Below are 25,220 nucleotides of genomic sequence, written 5' to 3' on the forward strand. Positions count from 1 at the left end.
GACTTATCTAGCAAAAAGATCTATAATGTTGCTAACACTATTTCTTTCTTATACTTTTAAAAGTTTCTTTGAGCTGAACAGACAAGCAGGAAATATAATAAAAATGAATGGGTTGGGAGCCTGCTTTGAAAGGGAAGCAAATTCTGAAAAAACTGCAATGAGATTTCAGCAATGCCTATGTGTTTCTACTATAATCCATTTATATTGGATTATTTTGTGCTTCTACTACAATCCATATAACTGATTTTGATTGTCCATTATCTGCAAGCTTCCTGAAAGCACAGCTGTGTACAGCTACATTCATCTCATCTACAGAGCAGCACACGACTGAGTCACCTGAGACAACAGGAGAATAACTTGTTGGGCACTCCATGGGCAGAAAGCAAGATGGTCACTGCAGGATGTGATCAAGACCATCAAAGACCTCTCACTGACTGTGCTGAGAATGGTACCAGCACTCCTTGTGGGAGAAAATGCAACTTCCTTATGGGTGCAGATTGTTATTCACTCATTCCACACAAAACAAGCCTCCAGACCACAGCAAGTCTTGGCCTTGAGAAGGATCTTTTTGTACATAACACAGACATTAAAAAAAAAAAAGTGCTATATAATGACTGCAGTGTTTCTGTACAAAGCCTCTATATTGTACTGTCTGTACTGAATTTTACCTCTTTATTATCTAACTACTTGTCCATGATAAATTAGATTATAGCACAGACTGGAATGGTTTGCTGCAAATATTCCCTGGTGCTCCATTCAGAAACTTCTTGTTATTTTGTACTTGACCTCCACATTTCATGGGTGTTCCTCTACTGAAAGGGAATGAAATGGAAAATTTCAAAATTGAAAATTATCAGCATTCGCACTTAGTTCTTCTACATCACTTCACTTCCAATGACATATCTGCTGACACAAAGATACCCCTTAATTCCAGGAAACCTGGATGTCAGAAATAGAAGGGATCTTATTCAACAGCACATAAGAAGTTATAGGGAGCTGTTGCTCTGGGGAAACTTCTCCTCTGGGAAAAATTTTATTGTAACATTCATGCTTGTTATTCCTTCCTCCTCCCCTTTTTTTTTTTTTCATTGAAAGAATTTCTTATCCTGGCATGGTTTTCTCCTTTTGCACTCTGAATAAGGACTCAATCAAAGAGGTGCAAATTCTCCTAGCTTAAACTTATTTCTCTAAGTTGTTTTAAATTTGTTGCCTTTATAATTCTACTGGGCAAGCATTAGCTCTTTTGAAGAAGTGGTAGAAAACACTAACCTTAAAAACTGTCTGAGGTGTTCAAAAAGCGAGTATGAAGAGTTCTGCAAAAGGAAACAAGAAGAAAACAGTGTTACATACCACATGTTACATTACCAGCATAAATACTTTCCCCATATTTTAATACATTATGTAGTTTTGATTACCCAATTTCCCAAAAAGATCCAGTTGAAAAAAAAATTACACACATAGCAAAAAAGGTTGACTAAAGATAAGTCACAAAGAGAAAAGCAAACTCAGGTTTTTTTAGAAAACACATTTTCTAAGATATGTTACACATGGGAAATGTAAAAACCCCACACCACTTCTACAAAGTGTTTAGAGAACCTCAAGTTGCAGACCTTAAAATGGAACTGCTAATGGATTTGGGGATAGCTTGGTACTGTGTACTGCGTAGTTTAGATTTCTAATACTTTCCTGTGAAATCATTGAAAGAACTGAAAGAACTACTCTCTTTTTAAATTTTTCATTTTAATGATAATTCCAGCCTGACTTCTATCCTCATTTATTCCTACATGTGTTCACTAATTAAATACAAAGGTATGACATATCAGACAGGAGATCTTGGACATTCTGGCCTCAGTTTAATAGTATGTTCTGTGTAATAATGCAATCTTGTGTACACTTGCACACCAACACACAGACAGACACCCTACAACACAGTCAGTGCCCAGATTTATAGTCAGCCTCCTTGTCCATGTGACAATTTGCATGAAGATCTGCTCTGCAGAAAAGTTTGTTGTTTTTTGGTTTTTTTTTTCTGATTTATCTCTAAATGTTTTATCAAGGACAGTCAGAACCCAAAGAAGACCAGAAAATCTACAGAAAATTCAGTTGTGTTTTACACAGTTGAACTTAAAGATATTGAAGCTAAAGACTAGTACCAAAACTAAATAATTTAATTTGTAGATCTTAGCATCTGAGAAGGAAAGACAATACATGCCAGCATTTACTTTTAAAGGCTTTGGGCAGTTTGGCTCAATTCCCTTCAACACCCCTGAATGACACTGTTTGCTTTTAATGAGCAGTTTAAAGCTGAAGTTTTATCTCGTGAGTGGATCACTGACGTCAAGAGCCATAATTCTGTGTCCATCTATATTTGAAAATGTGGGGTTTGACTTTGTTTTTTGAAAGATGTCTTGATGAGATGTTTGTACATACCAAGCAGTGCATGTCCTTGCCCTAATCTTCATTGACATTTGACCATTTGCTTTGCTGTCTTGCACAAGATGCATGTTGACATTAGGCTGCCATAAACAGTTGATGATTGTGGAATTAATGGGCCGGGAAGAGAAGGCCATGTTGTAAATTTAATTTTCATTCTGGATTACAAGTTGATCCATGGCACTGCATTCTGGCTGCCCTATTGATATGGGAAGCTCAGGATTCAACATAATACTTTCTTCAATATTGTGACTGGCATTTTTTTTTTAACAGGCTGGCACAGCTTTGCTTTCTCTATACTTTCTGATCAATTATATCTACTGCAGGATTAAGATATGCCATTAGAAACAATTTAATGATTGAACTGAAAGGTTTTTATAGAAAAGCTTCTTTTTTTTTTTTTTTTGAAAGGGAAATGAAGATAAGATGTATCTTTGAATAAAGTTTGCTGTCCCTAGTAATGCCTCATAAACTTGCTTTAGCTCTTTATAGACGTTAGAAAGAGCTAAGGACTCTTTGTTGATTCCATTCAATATTTCACTGGCAACAGAGCTTAGGGTGTTAGGTGACAATTGCATCTGTTCCCTGAACCCAGAGGACAGTCTGTCCTAGCTGCTACAGAATAAGGCCTCCTTCTCCATGAGAAAGAAGGTACAGAGCATAATGTGCTTCCCCACACTGAAGCCAGCTTCTGTCTCTCAAACTACACATAGTGATACCTGCCTTACATCTCTCAGGAGCTCTATCACAGGCTTCCATCTTTCTTTGAAGACCCCATTCAAAATCAGTGTTTGTAAGGTCTTCTCCCATTAGTACATCTCAAATTGTTTCCTGAGAAGATAAATAGTAGGAAAGAAACTTTTCATTGTGGTCTGTTTTCTGTACATGAATGCACTTGCAGGGGTGCAGGAGAGGCTCAAGGGGAAACTTGCTGGAGCACAGTAGGGAGATTCTGGCCATTCTTGGGGGTCTTAGCAGCTTTTAGGTGCTCCTGGGAAAGTCTATCTAGCAATCAGTGATTTCCTATGTGCATTAGTCATTGAACAATACTTCTGCACACACTCTGCAATAACTCAGCAGATTCCTCAGTTCTTGGGCTTTTTTCCAAAGTTTGAAAGCAAGGCTGTATGTTTCCAAAAGCGAAACATGATTTTCAAAGGTGCTGGCCTTTACGTGTGGGCTTTAGGAAGCAGGATGTTACTTGAAATGCATCGATTCACCAGGAATGTAGTATCTAAAGGGTCCCAGCCTGAAGTCTACTTTTGCCTCATGATTGTCATTCACCACAGGCCAGGAGAAAACATTCTGCTTTCATAAAACTTTATCTTCTCTTGAGGAAAGATTTTCAGGTGTGTTTTATGCCCATTACCATTTGTGGAAGGAATGAATTGGTGGTACTGACTTGCAAATGCTAATTGTATCCCATGGAAAAACAATCAGTTCTGATTACATCACTTTAGGAGGGCAGTTTATTGCTGTGGTCATGGAAGGTATACTGCTACATGCAGAAAACAGCACTAATGCATAGGGAAAAAATTGGGTTTTACACCTGTGAATGCTATTTTAAAGTAGCATAAAAAAACTTCATGCTTTGCAACAACAGTTATTTCTCCTGTCAACATTTCATACTGATTTTTTTATGCACACTTGCACACCAATACACAGACAGACATCCTCCAACATAATCAGTGCCCAGATTTATAGTCAGCCTCTTTATCCATGTGACAATTTGCAATAAGATATGCTCTGCAGAAAAGTTTGTGGGGCATTTTTTCTGGTTTATATACCTCTAGATGCTTTATGTAGGATAGTCAGGACACATAGAAGACGAGAAAAGAAACTGATTTTTGTCTCTTTATTAAACTTGCTGTTGTTGGACTGAAGCAGACTGGAGAGGACTTGCTCTCCTTGGCAGCTGCTGTGTACAGCCCATGCTTTCTCAGGGCCTGGCTCTCCTACAGATGCCCCAGAGCTGCACTGGCTCCAGAGCACCCTGCCAGCTCCTAGTGGCATGAGGGAGAGCAGAGCCCAGCCACTAGCTCTCAGACCATGTCTGGGGGTACAGCTGGACACAGCCTCACTTCAGAGGGTACCAGCAGCACCTTTAGCCAGTGCCCAGCCCCACTCAACACAGGCACTGCTCAGCTGAGCATCTTCACTTCCAGGGCTGGAAGGGATGGAATGTGGGATGGAATGTGCCAGGTACAAAGTTTCCTTCCTCAGGTATAAGGCAGTGGCTGTGATGTGCCAGGCACCTGGAAGAGCACAGCAAGATGCTGCACCTTGCTTTGAACAGGCAGGCACAAACCCTAAACATGAAAATGTCTACTCCAACTTCCTCATATCTGTATTAGATTTAAATTGCTGCTGTGTTCTGGCCCAATGACATATCAGCTTTGAAGTAGTAACCTGAATTCTTGGTTTGGGTCTGTTTTAAAAGGAAGATTTGAGTCCTAGAGGCTGGTAATAACACTCAAATGCATTCATTTTCAAGCTGTTCCTTGGTCTAAACAAAGCAGAGAACAGATCAAAGGAAGTGGTACTCATATCTTCAGGCATTACCTGCATTTTTCCATTTCTGGGAATACAGACACAAAAACACATGACCCAATGAAACAGACAAAAACTGAAGGGGTCTATAAGGATGGATGGAGGAAGAGAAAGAGAAAAATGTATCAAAGACTTGTTAGAGAAGGATTCCTAAATAGACAGATGAAAGTAACATGTTATTTCTGCCAAAATCAAGAAATACAGATTGCAAAATAAATTAATAACAAAGGGCAGCATCTGGACAAAAGTGGCTGCATAAATTTCTGATTTTTTCCAAGAGGAAATATGAGAAACCCAAAAAACTAAATCAGAATATGTTGTATTTTTAAGTTTCTCCTCCAATGATTATCAGTCTGATGAGCTGTTGTTTTCCTGTACACTGCTCAACAGTAGACAAAATAAAGTGATGTGTGGATAAGATTAATCACAGCTTGTTAGCCATGAACAAGTTTAATTAACTAAAAGGGAAGAAGCCATTCACAGAGGGACAACCATCTCCAAAAAAAAGCTTGCTGTATGATCTGGAAAACCACTCCAGCCAGGAATCTGGCTTCCACATTAGGCAAGCTGGTGAAAATTATAATAAAGAATCAGTTCAGTAGACATAAGAGCAATAGGCAAAGTAAAGCAGAATCCTTTACAGAATACAGCTTTAAATCAGAAATAACTTGAGTGCTATGACCAAAGATGTTTTTGTTAGTATGGTTTATAATGCCTTGAGAAGGCCCCGGAGTGCTTTTCAACACCCTGTTTTCATGTAATTAAGTAAAGGCGACTAAGAATTTAGATGAGGGATTTAGATTGCTAGATAAGAGTCTATGATATGACAATCATAATTTTTAGGCAAGGATAAAAACATATGATCAATTTTAAAAATTGAAGAGGTTTGTCAATGGCACCAATGCTTTGATCTGTGATGATCAGCAGATTAAGCAGTCCTAGAGTAAATAGTGATACAGGATCACTTAGTACTGGACAAAAATATCCAGGATACTGAAAATGACTACAGAAACTCATGATACTCAGAGGCTGGTAACATCTTGGTAAAACAAAATCTTTTAAAAAGAAACATAAATGATACATACACCATGATGGACTCTAAATAGGCTACACTGGGTCAGAAAAAAATTTTCAACTCTGTGTGGGTGGGTCCCAAATTTAAAGGAATAAGAGTTACAATTTAGGACATACCCAGAAGGCCCCAGAGACCACACATAAGAAACAGCAGCCATTGCACTAGCCGCACACATTGAAAAGTCACATAAGCAGTTTTCATGGCCTGGCCCAAGTAGGCTATTTAATTCATAGAAAAAAAATAAACTCAGTATCACACGTATTGTTGTCCCAAAGTATCACAAGTATTGTTGTCCCAAAGAAGTTCTTTTACCCAGTGTGCAAAAGGCCAATCCCCATGCAGCATCAAGGTATTTGATTTACTTACAGTTCTGCACAGCAAAGGATGCTGTGGGCCACATTCACAAAGTCAGCACCATGATTATCAAAACTTTCACTATTTATGTATTTTAGCAAACAAAGGCACTAATGTTTCCTTGGCTACAAGTTACAGAGTTCTCTTAATAAGTAGTATTCTATTTTCTATTGGTTAAATGATTTCCTCTCTTCTTATGCTAATTAAGCCACATGTTTGTTATGAATATGAATGAGGTCAAACTCTCTCTGGGGAAATAGGCTCTCATTTATTAAAATAGCTGCAAGGAACAGAGTACCCAGGATAAGCCCACAATGAGCCAGAAACAAAACTGCGCTACCCCTAAGTGCACTGGACTCTCCCCAAAATACAAATTTCCCAGCGAAAAACCCTTACCCGCCCAAACTCCCCCTATTTATAGCCCCCTTCGAGTCCAGGATTGGTCCATTTTGGATCCGTATGATGATTGGTCCATTTCCAGGCTTCTCATTGGTCTTTAACACTGTTCATTCTGGACCAATCATTTCTGCAGGGCTTTGAATGATTGGTCCGATCTTCCATCCAATCCCTCTTCGACTTCGCCTTGCCCCCCACACCGCCCTTCCCCCAAACCCTGGACCCTTCTGGTAGAACATTCTAATAATCCCCTCCCCACTCTTAACATAATACAATTAATATAACATAATTAATACAACATAATTGAGCCATACCCTAATTTAACATAACTTTTACTTATAACAAGTTCAGTGTTTCTCATGGGCCGGTGGGTTTCTTGAGTCTGGGGTCTGTGAGGTGGTGGTTGTAATCTGCCCCTGCCTTTTCAGCTTGAGCTGATTTCAGCACAGTTGCTGAGTTGGCTTTAGTAGTTTCTCCCTTATCTAGAGGGTTCTGCCAGTGTCCTTGTGTCCCCTAAATTCTGCATTCTTTGTGTCCACCAGCAGTGGTACACTCTTCTCCCCAGGCTTTTGTCAGCATCTCCCCAGCTCCAAGATCACTAGATCATTGGGGCACATCAAGCTCTAAACATTAGCCAGGCAATTCTACCAACAAGTAATCTATCTTCCAAACACCTGGCTATCAGTATGTCCCAGCCTTTGAGCTGATGAAAAACACCTTACACTGTATACCTGGCTAATAACATCCTTCACCTGCAAAATACATCACATTCTTCAGCACTGGTAATGTACTGACTTAGAAATCAGCCACTGCCTGTAAAAAAACTGTGCCCGTGTTTATGTGTAGAAACTTCTACACAACTGCCAAAGCTAGCAATGCCACATCTGTTAACAATAATTAGATATTAATTGAATTTAGCAAAGAACAAACACTGATTCCAGAGTAGATGGACATTACATAGGATGTTTGATAGTCATTGTATGTCATCCTGAAAGAATAAGAGCTCTGTTCTGGAAGGTATATTTCATGGAGAAAGATAATTAATGCATTCTCAATAGGACAAAATCTTTCCATTTACTTTCAAAAAAAAAAATCAAAGTTTTTTTTCAGGGGGAAAAAAGTAAAAGAAAAAAGCCTAAAAAATTCAAAAACCAAACAAACAAAACCCCCACAAAGAAACAGACAAAAAAATATCATAAATTGCTTATACCCCAACTTCCTTCTCTATTTCCATTTTCCTTGCAAAGGATTAAGCTTCTCCAGTTTGTTCTGAAGAAAGTGCCCTAGAAATCATATTTTACTAACAGCACAGAAAGATCATGCATGACAGGACAGCATCAGATCTAATGAATGAGTTTAATCCAGGGGCCTGGATGAAATGAGATTGCATCGATTAACATCGCAGAGGGCAATCCTAAAAATTCAGGGATAGTGTCACTGAATTCTGAGAGGTTGTGCTAATTTAGAGCAGTTAAACTCATTCTCTGTCAGAGGAAGTGAATATTAACTTATAATTAACGTAACTAAATATGAATGCGCATGTCAAAAATTGAAAATTAAATAAAAATAACTTGCATATGTTGCACAGCTATTCCAGTGCTCACTTCCAAGAAATGCTGCCAAAGATTAATTACACAAAAAATAAAACAGAGCATTAAGGAGCTGGAAGCTTTGGGATTGTATTAAGGTGAGCAGTAACCAGTGATAAGGTTTCTCCTCATCATTTGAAAAAGTGTTTTAAGGGAGATAGACAGCTTTAGAAAGTACCAGACTTGACACCTATACACAAAGAAAACCCTCATCCACAGATGCTATTCAGATGTTTTTCTTTGCTTCAGACTTAGAGTTTGGGGCTCTTTTTTTACCTGCCAATCCTTAACTTTACATCTATTCATAACTACTTTTTCCTTGCTTTCTCACTCAAGCTGGAATAAAACATTAAGTGCATGTGTGCTTTCAGAAGTTTCTCCATCAAAGACATGAAATATCTCTGCCAATGAAGAATAGTGAGCTCCTCATTTTCCTTAGGACATCTAAATTCCCTGAGGATAACACAAGAAACAGGAACTGCTACCATCATAAATATTCCAGTGTAAAGAACATTCTAGAAAAAATAACTGACTGGGTGTAACTAATAAATAGGAAGAGAGTGTGTGTTTCATGGTAAATTAATCAAAAAGTTCACTAGAACTTTGATAGCCTTGAAGTGGCTAGAATATTGATGAAATCACTGACTGGTTTTTGCTTCTTCTTTGAAGAGACATGACAGTTCTTCAGGGCTTAACCTGACACTGAGCTTCTCAGTTTCCTGCTAAGTTGTTAATAACACTAGAAAATCACTTTCACTCCTGGCAGATGAGCTGTGTAATACAGACACAAAGGCACGGTGCTCAAACAAAAAAATTTGGGAAATTCCTGTGGGGGCTGGTTGGTCATTGGTTTCTCTTCCCTAGTTTGGAAATCAAGAAATTTTTTACTTCAGTTAGATTTAGACTAAAATAATTTTCTGCTTGAGCTTTTCCTCAAAGTCTTTTTGTCCTCTCTATGTCCAAGAGAGGCAGGTTGCTTTCCACAACCTGCCTCTCTTGGACATATTAAGCAAGATTTTTTGGGTATTCAAGAAAGGCTTTTCAAAATACAAGGTACTGCCTTAGTAAGATGCAGGGATCAAGCAATTCTTTCAGAAAGTTGCAATATATAAATTGGCACTCAATTTATGGATGTGTCCTTCTCTACCATGAGATTAAAAAAGAGAAGAAACAATAACAGGCTCAGGACCAGAATTGGGAAGAGGTAACCAGTTTCCAGAGAGTCACTTTCTCAGCTACATTCAATTAAGTCTGAATGCAGCAAAGAATTTGCTCCTTTCACATTATTCTTGGAGCCTGAAAATTACAAAGCGCTGGAGAGGGAAACAACCCAAGTGTCAGGAGCTCACAAGTCATCTGATTTTCTGGACAAAAACTTGGAATTACCAGATGATGAGTGCAGAGACAAGTCTATTCAAAATCTTGGTGAGGTTGTTCTGCTGTTCCTTGTCCCAGCATCCATCTACAGCAAACCTAATGAAGTCACTACCACACACATGCAAAATCAAGTATTTCTGTTTTCATGGCATGAAACGATAAAATCTGTTCAGAAAAGCAGCTCACCAGAATGTACAATGGTACAATGGCTTAAATGAGAAAAAAACCTGCTGATTTTCCCAAACAGACTTTACTACAATTTATGAGGGTGGCTCTGAAAAACAAGGAAAAAGACAACACCTGGCAAATTCCCTGAAAAAACCTCTTGAGCAAATCACACTTTCACAATTCAAATTCAGAAGCATTAGAAACAGAGTATATGCACATTCTTTGAATGATTTCAGCTTGGTCAGCCTTATCTTTGTTCTCAGTTGCTGATGTAAAATGACATGTAATATTCTACATCATAAAGGGATATAGAATATCCCTTTATGTAAAGGGATTATAAACTACTCCAGCCACAGTTTCTGAAAAGCAAGATTCCCTCATCCCTATCTCTTCTGCAAGGATAACAACAGCACTATAGCAAAAAGAATGGTTTGAGCAGGAGAGTACAATTTTGAACAAATTCCTGCTGCACTGTATTAGTCTCTGTAACAGATGGATGAGAAATCATTTACTGAACATAATTTATTTCACAAACTCAAGAGTATAAGCAATCCTCTTCTGCCTCTTCAGCTGTGAGGCTCATCTCTCTCTGGATAATGAGATATATAGATATAGTTTTTTAAGAGGAAGAGACTTGATTAGAAATTAGAAAATGCATTCTTACCTGTGAATGGAACAGATACAGGATGCTGATCCTTAAGGTAGTGGACTAAAATCCAAAACACAGCTTTTGAAGACTAGCAGTACAGATACAGTACAATGCAGAATATTTGGCAGGTTTCGCTGTTGCTTAGGCTTGGGTAAAAAGAAAGAACTGACAGATACGGATCCCATTTTGTTGATGTCTTCTGCAGGCATTTGGTAGAAGAAAATATTTTTGTTGTGGGATAGTGGTGTGAGTGTATCTGTTGTAAACTGAGGCTGAACCTTACAGTTTTCACCTTTGGTGTCTCCTGGGATACACACACAAAAAATTACTTTCAAATTTTCAGTGTTAGTGTTGCAATGTGTAATCTGACTATTAGCAAATGGGATAGTCCTGACAGAAAAGAAGGGTCACATATACCTTATCTACTACTTCCCCTGTCTTATCAAGAGCTTATGCGAAGAGGGGAGCTCTGGAAAATTAAGATTTACATTAATAAAGAGAAAAGTTCCTCCGGAACAGGGGATACCCTTTGACCTGTAGGAACTGGGTCCTACCAGCTGTATGGAATGAGTGGGGCAATTGTAACTAAACAGCTATTGCCTCTTTTAAACTCTTTTAAACTGAAGGAGTGGTTTGCATAAAAAAGGAAGAGTGGCTTCTCATTATAAAGGGAAAATTATGTTCAAATAAGAAGATTCTAAACTCAAGCTATTCTTTTTAATACAGAAAAACCGTGTGATGATTTGAGTCATTAAGGTTTATATTTATCTGTTCAAGATGAAGATACTCCAGTTAGTTAGAATTTGGGTGGTAAAAATTATGTTTTCTGACTTGCATTCTTCTTAAGGAGCTCCATTCTGCCTTTCACATTTCTAACAAACCCACAGGAATCTGGACTTATGTCACTCTTTGGGGAAAGCTGAACTTAATTACGTATTCCCCTTCCTCATGTGCACTTTCTCTGCTCTCTTTCCCATATTTAGTAGAGGAACACTAGTACTAAACTAATTTACAGGGAGATACAGGAGGAAAAACTTATTTCATGACTGTGAGAGGTCTGATACTATGAGTTTGTATTTTAGCTAGTTAAAGATTACACTACATTTTGGATACAACAGTGTTACTGAACTTTGCAAGGAAGGCTTTAAAATGAAATTAGTGTTTGTTTCTCCACTGTCCACTTAAACAGATCCTTTGCCTGCCTTGCCCTCAGCTGATGTCACCAGAGACTTGTCCCTTCTCTGTCTGGATCTCTCACACAAGTTAATTTTCACTTGCAGCTTCACTAGCAGTGCAATAGCAGCAGCAGAGAGCTCACAGACTGCTCAGCTCACCAGATGAGATAAGTAAATACTCCTGTGGTCAGGCAAAGTACTTCATGCTGATACAGCTCCAAGCTGTACCAAACCAGCTGCTTTTAAGCCATGCTTGGTATAGACACACTTGCTATAGCCTGTCACAGCAGCTGAAGATTAGTAAAAGTCAAATTCCATGTTGATTTGCATCTTTTGCAGTGCCACCAACATGAATAAGATGAATAAGTTGTTTTGCCGAATTTGAGTCACTGAACATAAGTAGAATGGACATTCTTTGGAAAGCATGGAAAAGTGCTTTGCTCACCTGCCGCACTTTAATTGTCAATTTGTGATGCAAGCCAAAAGAATGGTGAGGAATGGGATTCTTTCCCCACACTCAATTTTCTTAGACAATAACTAGGGAAATAATAAATTCTACTTGAAGCTACATTTGGTGCTATCTCATTAGGTTGAATTATATTAAGGAACAGGTTCCTGTAAAACAGCCACTCTTCAAGCTACAGGCACTACAGTTTTAATTTTTTCCTCCTCGTGGAGGAAAAAGTATTTTGGAAGTAATTACTGCATCTCAAAAGCTGCTAAAGCAAATGAACTATTCAATTCTGTTCTTATAATTTTTTTGCTCCTTTCTACTTTCCTAAATATAGTTCAAAATTCACTTCCATTTCCATTTTTTTTCTCTCCATGTTCTCATTATGACTTTTTATTTCTTTTCCCCAGTCTGCCTCTCCTTCATCAATCCTGCCTTCACTGTTTCTCTCTTCAGATTTTGCTACCCAACCTGCTGTGCCATTGTAGCTTGTGACATTTTGGATTCACCTTCTCAAAGGTGAGAAGAGAGAAATTCCCAAGTGTGGGTTCATTTCACCCAACTTCAGGTATTAAAGGGCTGAGTCTGAAGCTGATGACCCTTTTAGAAACTCATTTGTTATCCATAGAAGAGAAATGAACACTTCTAATGACTGATTTCTCCTATCATTAAAAAGATATCCAATGGATTTCCTTCTGGACAATGGTATTACTTCTAGCTAATCTGTGGATAAATATAGCTGAGGTGAATTCTCAAGCTGCCCAGGTTTGACACTGAGAAGGTCTTGTTGTTATGCATGGCTCTAGGGGAAAAAAGAGAGACTGAAGCAGGTTTCTTGCTGACAGCTGATTGATTGCTGAGCACCAAACAGTAACAGCAGTAAAATGGAAGGTGACAGATGGGTCAGTTTAAAATTCCCCAAATTAAATCCAACTGCAAAGGCATCTACTGCATTTACTTTCTACTTGTAGTCAAGGGGGAAATGTCAAAAGGAAGAAAATTGTAATTTAGCCACTATATTTATAACTATAGCTAGATTTGGAATACTCAGTTAAGTAACTCAGCAATAACTATGAAAGATATTAGAAAGGTTCTGCATTTTAACACTGCATACAGAACTGGAATTGGAAAAAAATTTGAAAAACAACAAGTTTCAAAACTCAGAGGCAGTGAATCCCTTAGAAGAGACTGAACAAGACAGTAACCACTGAGAGTTCTCTTGTATACGACTGTACCCCAAAGGTAGACCATTTGGCAAAGCAGTTCAGATTGGTGAACCAAAGATACCAACCCTGTTCCCATCAAGAATGACACCTGAGAAGGGCACATATGATAAGCATGACAGAGTGTTCAAGCTGCTACAAGAGCTGAGAGGGTGGTTTTTTTTTTTCCATCTTCCTTTCAAAGCTTAACAGGTTGTAAATATTTGTAAGACAAATATTCTGCCAAACACTCTGGCAAAATACCCTGATACATCACAACTGATCTTTCCCTCCTCCCCATACACTCTTCCACGAAATCAAAAAAATGCCAAAAAGAAGCGTCTCTAGCTAGCACAGCTTGAGGACAGTACCCATAGTTTGATGGACAGTTTATCTCAAACAAATTTGGTCTTGGGGCAGTAGAACAGTTGCACTGATTTTCTACTGGAGTTTTAACTACAAAGGGAGAACATAAAACAGGTTTTGTGAACGTGCTATCACAACAAGGCCTGAGACCCACCTGCAGTGCTGTGTCCCAGCTCTTCAGTCCCTGGCACATGAGGAACATCATCCTGTCAGAGTGAGTCTAGAGGGAGCCACCAAGGTGGTCAGAGGGATGGATTACCTCTCCTATGTGGAAAGGCTGAGAAACTTGTGTTTAACCTGGAAAAGAGAAGACTTAGGCGTGACCTAATTTCAGCCTTCCAGCAGCCAAAAGGAGCCTACAGGGAAAATGAAGAGGGTTTATTCGCAAGATCATGTAGTGACAGGACAAAGAGTAGGTTTAGATTAGATATTAGGAAAAAATTCTTCACTGTAAGAGTGGTGAGGCACTGGAACAGATTACCCAGAGAAGGTAATCTGGAGAAGGTGGATGCCTCAATCCTGGCAGTGTTCAAGGCCACACTGGATGGGGCTCTGAGCAACTGGATCTGATGGGAGGTGTCCCTGCCCAGGTCAGGTATTAGGAACTGGACATCTTTAAGATCCCTTCCAACCCAAGCCATTTTATGATTTCCTGATTCTGTTTAGGCACTGAGCTTTGAAGTCCTGATGATTTTTTTTTTTTTTTGCTTTGATTTGCCTAGGCGTTGGGTGCAGGTGACCAGGTGCTGACAGTGGGAGGGCTGTAGGGGTGGCTTCTTTGAAATAGACCAGGGTTGCCCTGTGCCAGACACAGCCATTTCCAGCCAACACCAACATATTGATCACAGGACATAGCTGACACAAGCAGAGAAATTATATCCTTCACCCCAGAAAACATGTGAAGCTAAGATAAGTGAAAAAAGCCATTTGAACCATAGCCACACAGCCAATCTTTTTCCAGACACAATTTCCTGCCATGTCAGAGTACCATCTTTTCCTAGTTCCATCCTGTAGCTTCTTAGATTCTTCATCTCTGAATCTCCCATTGTTACTTTGTTCAGTGATCACTGCAGGGTGCACTGCATGGGTCTAAGGAGTGCTTCATACTGCAAACTAAATAAAATAAAGTATCCCCAACTTGATACATTAACTGAAGTAACTTGTACTGTAGTATAAATAAGGAGCAGGATTCTTTTGCATCCATACAGTGAATGACTTTGAAACAAATCTAAAATTAAAAGGGGGAAAAGCAAGAGTAATCAGATTACAATTTCATTCATGGGTCAAATTTCCCCAGCTTGTCTGGAATTCACTGTAATCCATAAAAGTCTGAAGCAAATAAACCAAATTTCTATTTCACAGAGGCACCTTACAAGTAGGGTGTAAAGAAAAGAAGAAGCAAAATGCAAGCAGCAGAAGTAGACAGCATAGCATGAAGGATAGCCTTTAAAATTTTTAGTAAATCATCTTCACAAGAACCTTGCTCTTACTTGAAATATCTGGAAACAAAACCCGATGCAGAAAACATTGTTATTTCTCAATCTTCTTGCATGTAGCTGGTTTAGAGGCAGTTGAAAAGCATTCAGCTAAAGTAAAGTCTAAGTGAGTTTTCTGCACTTGAATTTTTGAATTAAAAAATGGGAAATAACATTCATTTTAACATTTCCAAGGGTTCAACAGTAGCTGTGCAGGTGGTGGTAAATTAATTGACTGGAAATTTAAAAGTGCAGAAAACCAGGAAAAGTTTTAAAATCTCAGTTGGAACATGAAACAGTGGTCTAAACTACTTACCTATAGAAAAGATTTGTGAGTATTGATAGGTGTCAGAAAAAAAAATATGTAAGATGTACTGGTTGCATTCGAGCCAAAGCGAATTGGTAATTTTGGACTATGATGGTAATTATCCATTGGATTCATTTACTTGGGGATCTAGGGATTACCTTAAGCTGTGTCCAGCTGTCTTTGCAGTTATGTATTACAGACTGAAGAAGAGCTGGTGGCTGAGTGCAGAGAGTATTGCTGACATTCTTCATCTGCACAAGTTAAAACTTGTAAGTCACTATTCCTAGTTTTTAATGGGATCCTTAAATCTAGGAAAAGGTGGGAGGGGGTTGCCCACTCTCTCTCTATAGATAAACATGAACAAAACTCTCCAGCCTAACCAGCAGGTCATACACTGCTCACTTCCCAAATCTGCATAGTTTGGCCTTCAGGTGTCTCTTTAAGAGCACTGAAGTTTTTTGCTTGTTCAAAAAGCTTAAGCACCACAGATTTAAGATACTGGTTTTCTTCATCAGTATCAGCTTTCATGACATTCAGCACCATTCCCATCAGGTTCCCATCTCCTTTCTTCAAAGCCTTTTTGGGGAGCTCCAAGGAAAGACAAAACTCAGCACAGACAAGGAAAAAATATAACAGAGTTAAAATCTTGCTCCAAGCAAGTTTCCATGGATTGGAAGCCTGACAGATGCAATTAGACTGAAGGTCAGTAACAAATTTGATACTCTGTAGAAACCTGTTTTTACCAGGCAGATGACAGTAGAGTTTCTGAGGTTTATCACATTAAATCTCCATTTTCATAAACACATCTAAATATAGAAATTAGATGAGCCAAAAATACTACAGAAACAAGGGTTATGAATGAAAGCAAAAGCACTGTCAAAAATTTACTTAGCTCTGCAGCAATAGCTTCAGCCGTAACATTTCTGAATGGCTAACCTGTCTTGCACTCTGAGGCATCACTTCACTGAGAAATGTAGCATTTTTATACAGTTTTTTCAGCTAAATAGTGAAGATAGGACTTAAAAATGGTAAAACCAGACAATTTTATTTTTATACCTAGGCAAACCAGTCCAAAGCTGCCTTACAAAACCAGAATAGAGAATATAGCAGTGCAGAGACCTAAGTGAACAGGTCTTAACCGGCAAACATTTAGGAGAAACTCATTGGATGGGCTCATCAGCACTGCCAGTGGAATAAGTCCCTAGAGCAAACAGTTTGGATTACAGAAGCAATATTTTCACATGTATTAGCATTTTCAACATGTGTTAATATGCTTCAATTATACAGAACTTAATGGTAAATCAAGAAAGTTTGGTTATGACTTTTTAGTTTTTTAAAATTAGGTGGCTTTTGAATTATGTGACTGAACTACTTGCAAAATGCTGTGTGCATGGAGGCCCGTGTTTTGTATTTGTGGAGTGAAAATAACAGTAGATTTTAAAGGAATTTGCATTTTCATAAAGCTCTCTAAAGAGCTTTGGGAACAGCTGTTCTGTGAAGCTGAGTTTTGGCTTTATATGCAAAACACAAGACAAGTTTCACTGAGCTTTTTGACTCTGTTCTTTATGAACGAGCATTCTACCTGATATAGGGTGAGAAGCTGCTGACCTGCAAGATCTAAAGAAAAACTACTTTTCTATCAATGACTTGTCCAGCCCCTAAGAATAATATGTATTTACTCAGGATGGTGCTTTTAGGTGATGTAGTAAGTAAATAAAAATTAAAATTATAAACCCATTTAATTTATATTTCAAACAGATTAGGATGCCACACAGACATGAAAAACTAAGCTGTGAAATGATAAGATTCAATATAGGCCAACAACACCAGGATTAGATGCTGTGGGATTTTATCTAAGGTGAGCCACAGACTCACTCCATGTGACTAGAGATGTTGCCTCTTGGCTGTTTTTTGGGAAATTGTAAAGTGAAAGTACAGTCACTTATTTAATTTCTAGCTCTACAGAGGAGCAAGAGATCAGAAAGGCTTTGTTAGAACAAGTTTCCCACTTCAGTAGCTGTGAATCATAATGAAAAAACCCTGAATTATGAAATGTATGAGTACAGGTTGGGTTGATCCAATAATAGATTTGTACAAAATGAGCTTACTTCCCTTCCCCAGAGAGCCACCAAGAAGTGTCAGACTGGGAAGAGTTCACCACTAACAGCTTTCCCAAGAGGAAGACACCATTGGCCAGGAGGCAAAGGGAATGGGAACCGACCCTCCCAAAGGCAATGGGAAATGACCCATTTTTGCAGCCAAGCTGCAAAAATGACAGCGACCAAGAGCTCAAGCAAAACAACAGGGAAAGGGACACCACCCACAGCATGAGGGTCAAACTCCTCCTGCAGGAGGAGAACAAATGGGATGAACTGAGCATCCTTGAGCTGCTTGAAGAACCCAGAGAGCCAGCAGTGGGTGGTTTTGCAGGTGACAGGCTCCCAGTGCCTCTCCCTAGAGAGGCTTGGCTTGAGCACCAGGAACGTGAGCCGTGCCCTCAAGCACTGCCCTGTGCCTCGTCTCCCCCTGTGCAAGCCCAGGCCCTCAGAGGATACAAGGCTTCTCTGGTCTTCGAGGAGCACATGCCAGAGGCCAGGACATGCCTGACATACCAGACACAAGCCCAGGACCTCCTGCTCAGACCTGCTCTGCTCATCTTCTTCTCCTCAGCAAACATGCTGAGAGGGAGATCCATGTGCTGTCTGTGTCATTGGGGAAGACATTCAAGAGCCCTGGCACCAAGGCAGAGCCCTGAGGAGGACACATCCTCAGCCTCCACCTGGACCAGCAGCCAGTGACCACAACTCCCTGCATCTATAAGGCCAATTCCTCATTCCCCAAAAAGCCCAGTCTCCAAAGCCAGGCCTCTACAGATTGGAGATTGGGCAGTCATGCCTTGGTGGGACTGTATCCAAAGCCTCATAAGGGATCTGGGCACATCAAGGCAGTAAGAGGCTGACATGTTAGGGTTGACGGCTTAATCATTGTTACAACAAAGTTTGCCCATTATGGCAAAACTGGACAAAGGAGGTGTTACCACACAAGCCTGCTCCTCCTTAACATAAAAGGAATTTTGAACTGCGAGTTAAGCCACCTAAGAGAAATTAAGACAAATTAAAGCTGACACTATTGTTCAGGCCTAAGAAGATACAGGACTAAGAGGCAATGCATGCAAAAGAAACCCAAACAGAGAAAGTGTTGTAAAAAAGAGCAAGGTCTGATATTAGGCTAAAACAAGGCATATGCCACAGGCTCAGCTGCTGAGTCCAACTTTGAACACACTCCACTGACCAAAAAGCAAGACAGAGAATCTGGGGATGTGGCATGAACTACAGTCAGAGGTGGCAACCATACATTCTCCATTAAACAAAGAAGATCACCCATTTACCTTCCCACACTGGCAGGGCCTAATACAAAGAACAAACACAGGAGCGACATGTGCAGAATGGCCATTACCCACCAAAGACATTCAAATGCCTCCGGAGATTGATTCCTGAGGCCTTGCAGGAGAATACTCCATGGGATGCAAAGTGATGCAACACATCCCGAGTCTGCTGCAAGAAACTCATTCAAACTTGGCCCTTGCCGTAAGAGGTACCTAGCCCTTCCCACCTGGCCCACAAATGTCTATCCATCCACTCAACTCTAGGTTTCCAGGAAATCCTGGCCACCAAAACGGACTCATGGACAGCATCAATGAGATGCCACTGGGATCCACAGAGCACTGAGGTTTTCTTCTTCATCTGACTCTCTCACTCATTTTCTCTTTCTCTCTCTCTCTTTCTCTCTCATTTCCTCTTCATGAAAAGCCATACTATTGTCAGATGCCCTTGGCACCTCAATTTGTGCAGAGGCATGTCTGATCCTTTTAATTAAGGCAAGACAAAAACGGGCTGGAAGGCCAAAATCCAGGGGCTGCTCCATGACCCTTCCAGCGGCTTTGGCTGCTGAAGGGGTGCCGGCTGTGGCCTTTTGTGACACAGGCGCCTTGGATCAGAGCCCTGAGTGATGCGGGACGTTGCGGTGCCCAGAGGCCCTTGTGACACGGCAGAGCCACGCCCCGCCACAGGCCTATGTAAGGGCCGCAGAGCCCTGGGGTGCCCAGTCCCGGGAGAGCCGCTGTGCCAGAACAAAGCAGCTCCCGGGATCTCTGTGCGCTCGACGACGTCTGGGACGCAGGAGGATAAGGTGAACCCCAAGTCCCAGGCACGCAGTCCCTTGCCCAGCTGGCTGAAGTCCAGTCCCTCAGCGGGCCGTGGCTGGAGGCAGGGGGTGGCTCAGTCCTAGCCCTGGTGGAGACTGAGGAAGAGGAGGGGCCCTTTATCAACATGGACCAATACCAGCTGGATCAAGAGCTTTCCAAACTGGGAGCTGTTAGTGGCCAAGAGCTTGGTCTGTGGGAAGAGCTACTGTTCCCAGAGTTGCTCCACAGAGAAGAAGACATCAGCAAAGAAAAGCGGGCCCAAGGGGAAGAGCCTGGCAGCAGCCAGGGCCTGTCCAAGTCGGAAAAAGGCTCACAGCTAAGTGTGGTTTCTGGAATAGAACCAGCCTCTCTAGGAGAAGGGGAAGTGGTCCCCATCTCTGCCCCAAACAGCCCTGGCTGCCCCCACAGCCCATTACCCAGCCCATCTCCAGCCCTGGCCTTCACTGAGCAGCTGGAGGAGGCAGTCAGGGCCTCAGTCCCAGCACAGCAAGTGCCTGAGGAGGGAGTATTGGCTGGGGAGCTGAAGCGCTTCCAATGCAGCAATGAGGAAGTCACAGAGCTGATGCAAGGAGATGCCGCTAGCTATGAGGACGTGTCTCAGGGGGAAGCCTTCAGTGAGCAAGAGCTGTCCCAAGTAGAAGCCTGTAGCACTCCTGACCTCTTCAACTGGGAGGAATGCATCGATCAAGAGCTGTCCCTAGGAGAAGCCAGGAGCTATAAAGAATTTTCGGATTGGTGGGAATGCTTGGAGCCATGGCTTTCCCAGGCAGCACTCGTTAGCTCCCCAGCACACTCCTACTGGGAAGAATACAGCAAGCGAGAGGTGTCACCCAGAGATGTCGGTAGCACCCAAGAAATGTCAGACTGGGAACAATTCATCCTCCAAGAGCTTTCCCAAGACCAAGACTCCATTGGCCAGGAGGTGCCCAAAGGCAATGGGAACCCACCCTCCGTGCAGTCCAGCTGGGAAGATGACAGCGACCGAGAGCTCAAGCAGGACGACAGAGAAAGGGACACCACCCACAGCATGAAGGTCAAGCCCCTGCTGCAGGAGGAGGACAAATGGGATGAGGTGAGCGTCCTCGAGCTGCTTGAAGAACCCAGAGAGCCAGTCCTGAGTGGTGTTGCAGGAGACAGGCTCCCAGTGCCCTTTCCTCAGGAGCCTTGGCTGGAGCCCCAGGAATGTGAGCCGTGCCCTCAAGCGCCGCCCTGTGCCTCGTCTCCCCGTGTGCCAGCCCAGGCCCTCAGCCAGCAGCTGGGCCCCCGCAAGAAACGTCCCTCCCGCTTCAGGCGGGCACTGCGGGCGCTGCGCAGCCTCTTCCGCTGCCCCTGCCTGGCACCGCAGCCCCAGGATTAGTGCCCGCTGCCGGCGCCAGCACCGGCCCCGCAGATGGCGGCCGGCCCGCGGCCTGGCCAGCGGCCTGAGGGAGCCACACGGGCTGCCTTTCCCTCAACGTGGCCCTGCAGCCTCAGACATCCTCGGCTGGTTTGGAGCATCCCAAGCGCAACTCCCCAAGACCAAGTTTTATCCACGGGGCCAGCCCCAAAGCAGCAGCCAAATTTTTGGAAATTTTAAAAAAGGATAAGAATAATAATTAGAAGAAGATTAAGGAATAGTAGCAGTAAAGAGGAAGAAGAAATAGTAGTAGCTGTAGGAAATAAGAAGAAGAGGAAGAAGAATGAGGAATTTGAAGAAGAATTAGAAGAATTAGAATTAGAATTAGAATTAGAATTAGAATTAGAACTAGAATTAGAAGAATTCAGAGAAGAAATTGTTATAGTTGTAGTAAAAAATAGGTTGAATAAGCCTAGGAAGTAGCAGAAGAAGAAAAGAAGAAAAAGAAGATGCAGAAAACAAAGAATAGTCAATAGCAGGAGTATTGAATAAATAAATAATGATAATTCTAGTAATGGTCATGTCAAGTTAAATTACACATTCCCACATCATCTACAATCATGGAATGGTTTCACTGGTAAGGGTGTTAAGGGTCATCTAGCTCTTGAGCTGATTACCTTCTGCTCTCTTCCTCTCGCTCTGAGACCCCTTTCCTATTTCCTTCCATCTCTCTACCTCACATTTCTTTGCACGTGATGCAAAGTGATGCAACAGATCCCGAGTCTGCTGCAAGAAACTCACTCAAACTTGGCCCCTGCCGTGGGAGGTACCTGGCTGCTCCCACCTGGCCCACAAATGGCTATCCATCCACTCAACTCTAGGTTTTCAGGAAAGCCTGGCCACCAAGAAGGTCTCATGGACAGCATCAATGAGATGCCACTGGGATCCACAGAGCACTGAGGTTTTCTTCTTCATCTGTCTCTCTCACTCATTTTCTTTTTCTCTCTCTCTCTTTCTCTCTCATTTCCTCTTCATGAAAAGCCATACTATTGTCTGATGCCCTTGGCACCTTAATTTGTGCAGAGGCATGTCTGATCCTTTTAATTAAGGCAAGACAAAAATGGCCTGAAGGCCAAAATCCAGGGCCTGCTCCATGACCCTTCCAGCGGCTTTGGCTGCTGAAGGGGTGCCGGCTGTGGCCCTTTGTGACACAGGCGCCTTGGGTCAGGGCCCTCAGTGATGCGGGACATTGCGGTGCCCAAGGCCCTTGTGACACGGCAGAGCCACGCCCCGCCACAGGCCTATGTAAGGGCCGCAGAGCCCTGGGGTGCCCAGTCCCGGGAGAGCCGCTGTGCCAGAACAAAGCAGCTCCCGGGATCTCTGTGCGCTCGACGACGTCTGGGACGCAGGAGGATAAGGTGAACCCCAAGTCCCAGGCACGCAGTCCCTTGCCCAGCTGGCTGAAGTCCAGTCCCTCAGCGGGCCGTGGCTGGAGGCAGGGGGTGGCTCAGTCCTAGCCCTGGTGGAGACTGAGGAAGAGGAGGGGCCCTTTATCAACATGGACCAATACCAGCTGGATCAAGAGCTTTCCAAACTGGGAGCTGTTAGTGGCCAAGAGCTTGGTCTGTGGGAAGAGCTACTGTTCCCAGAGTTGCCCCAAGAGGAAAAAGACATCAGCAAAGAAAAGCGGGCCCAAGGGGATGAACGTGGCAGCAGCCAGGGCCTGTCCAAATGGGAAAAAGGCTCGCAGCTAAGTGTGGTTTCTGGAACAGAACCAGCCTCTCCTCTAGGAGAAGGGGAAGTGGTCCCCATCTCTGCCCCAAACAGCCCTGGCTGCCCCCACAGCCCATTACCCAGCCCATCTCCAGCCCTGGCCCTCACTGAGCAGCTGGAGGAGGCAGTCAGGGCCGCAGTCCCGGCACAGCAAGTGCCTGAGGAGGGAGTATTGGCTGGGGAGCTGAAGCGCTTCCAATGCAACAATGAGGAAGTCACACAGGTGCTGCAAGGAGATGCCGCTAGCTATGAGGACGTGTCTCAGGGGGAAGCCTTCAGTGAGCAAGAGCTGTCCCAAGTAGAAGCCTGTAGCACTCCTGACCTCTTCAACTGGGAGGAATGCATCGATCAAGAGCTGTCCCTAGGAGAAGCCAGGAGCTACGAAGAATATTCTGATTGGCAAGAATGCTTGGAGCCATGGCTTTCCCAGGCAGCACTCGTTAGCTCCCCAGCACACTCCTACTGGGAAGAATACAGCAAGCGAGAGGTGTCACCCAGAGATGTCGGTAGCTCCCAAAAAATGTCAGACTGGGAACAATTCATCCTCCAAGAGCTTTCCCAAGACCAAGACTCCATTGGCCAGGAGGTGCCCAAAGGCAATGGGAACCCACCCTCCGTGCAGTCCAGCTGGGAAGATGACAGCGACCAAGAGCTCAAGCAGGACAACAGAGAAAGGGACACCACCCACAGCATGAGGGTCAAGCCCCTGCTGCAGGAGGAGGACAAATGGGATGAGGTGAGCGTCCTCGAGCTGCTTGAAGAACCCAGAGAGCCAGTCCTGAGTGGTGTTGCAGGAGACAGGCTCCCAGTGCCCTTTCCTCAGGAGCCTTGGCTGGAGCCCCAGGAATGTGAGCCGTGCCCTCAAGCGCCGCCCTGTGCCTCGTCTCCCCGTGTGCCAGCCCAGGCCCTCAGCCAGCAGCTGGGCCCCCGCAAGAAACGTCCCTCCCGCTTCAGGCGGGCACTGCGGGCGCTGCGCAGCCTCTTCCGCTGCCCCTGCCTGGCACCGCAGCCCCAGGATTAGTGCCCGCTGCCGGCGCCAGCACCGGCCCCGCAGATGGCGGCCGGCCCGCGGCCTGGCCAGCGGCCTGAGGGAGCCACACGGGCTGCCTTTCCCTCAACGTGGCCCTGCAGCCTCAGACATCCTCGGCTGGTTTGGAGCATCCCAAGCGCAACTCCCCAAGACCAAGTTTTATCCACGGGGCCAGCCCCAAAGCAGCAGCCAAATTTTTGGAAATTTTAAAAAAGGATAAGAATAATAATTAGAAGAAGATTAAGGAATAGTAGCAGTAAAGAGGAAGAAGAAATAGTAGTAGCTGTAGGAAATAAGAAGAAGAGGAAGAAGAATGAGGAATTTGAAGAAGAATTAGAAGAATTAGAATTAGAATTAAAATTAGAATTAGAATTAGAATTAGAACTAGAATTAGAAGAATTCAGAGAAGAAATTGTTATAGTTGTAGTAAAAAATAGGTTGAATAAGCCTAGGAAGTAGCAGAAGAAGAAAAGAAGAAAAAGAAGATGCAGAAAACAAAGAATAGTCAATAGCAGGAGTATTGAATAAATAAATAATGATAATTCTAGTAATGGTCATGTCAAGTTAAATTACACATTCCCACATCATCTACAATCATGGAATGGTTTCACTGGTAAGGGTGTTAAGGGTCATCTAGCTCTTGAGCTGATTACCTTCTGCTCTCTTCCTCTCGCTCTGAGACCCCTTTCCTATTTCCTTCCATCTCTCTACCTCACATTTCTTTGCACGTGATGCAAAGTGATGCAACAGATCCCGAGTCTGCTGCAAGAAACTCACTCAAACTTGGCCCCTGCCGTGGGAGGTACCTGGCTGCTCCCACCTGGCCCACAAATGGCTATCCATCCACTCAACTCTAGGTTTTCAGGAAAGCCTGGCCACCAAGAAGGTCTCATGGACAGCATCAATGAGATGCCACTGGGATCCACAGAGCACTGAGGTTTTCTTCTTCATCTGTCTCTCTCACTCATTTTCTTTTTCTCTCTCTCTCTTTCTCTCTCATTTCCTCTTCATGAAAAGCCATACTATTGTCTGATGCCCTTGGCACCTTAATTTGTGCAGAGGCATGTCTGATCCTTTTAATTAAGGCAAGACAAAAATGGCCTGAAGGCCAAAATCCAGGGCCTGCTCCATGACCCTTCCAGCGGCTTTGGCTGCTGAAGGGGTGCCGGCTGTGGCCCTTTGTGACACAGGCGCCTTGGGTCAGGGCCCTCAGTGATGCGGGACGTTGCGGTGCCCAAGGCCCTTGTGACACGGCAGAGCCACGCCCCGCCACAGGCCTATGTAAGGGCCGCAGAGCCCTGGGGTGCCCA

General features: G+C 42.9%; 1 long non-coding RNA gene across 1 annotated transcript in view; it reads right to left on the bottom strand.

Moving 5' to 3' along the window:
• LOC113460425 (uncharacterized) overlaps positions 1 to 10,816 on the bottom strand; it is a 40,041-nt gene extending 29,225 nt beyond the window's left edge. The window contains exons 1-2 of the long non-coding RNA XR_003382254.2: positions 10,607 to 10,816; positions 1,270 to 1,313 (exon numbers count right to left, since the gene is read on the bottom strand). This is a non-coding gene — a long non-coding RNA (uncharacterized LOC113460425). The remainder of the gene's footprint in view (positions 1 to 1,269; positions 1,314 to 10,606) is intronic.
• Positions 10,817 to 25,220: the final 14,404 nt, after the last annotated feature.

This window comes from Zonotrichia albicollis, chromosome 1 (assembly GCF_047830755.1).
Source record: "Zonotrichia albicollis isolate bZonAlb1 chromosome 1, bZonAlb1.hap1, whole genome shotgun sequence".
Lineage (NCBI taxonomy): Eukaryota > Metazoa > Chordata > Aves > Passeriformes > Passerellidae > Zonotrichia > Zonotrichia albicollis.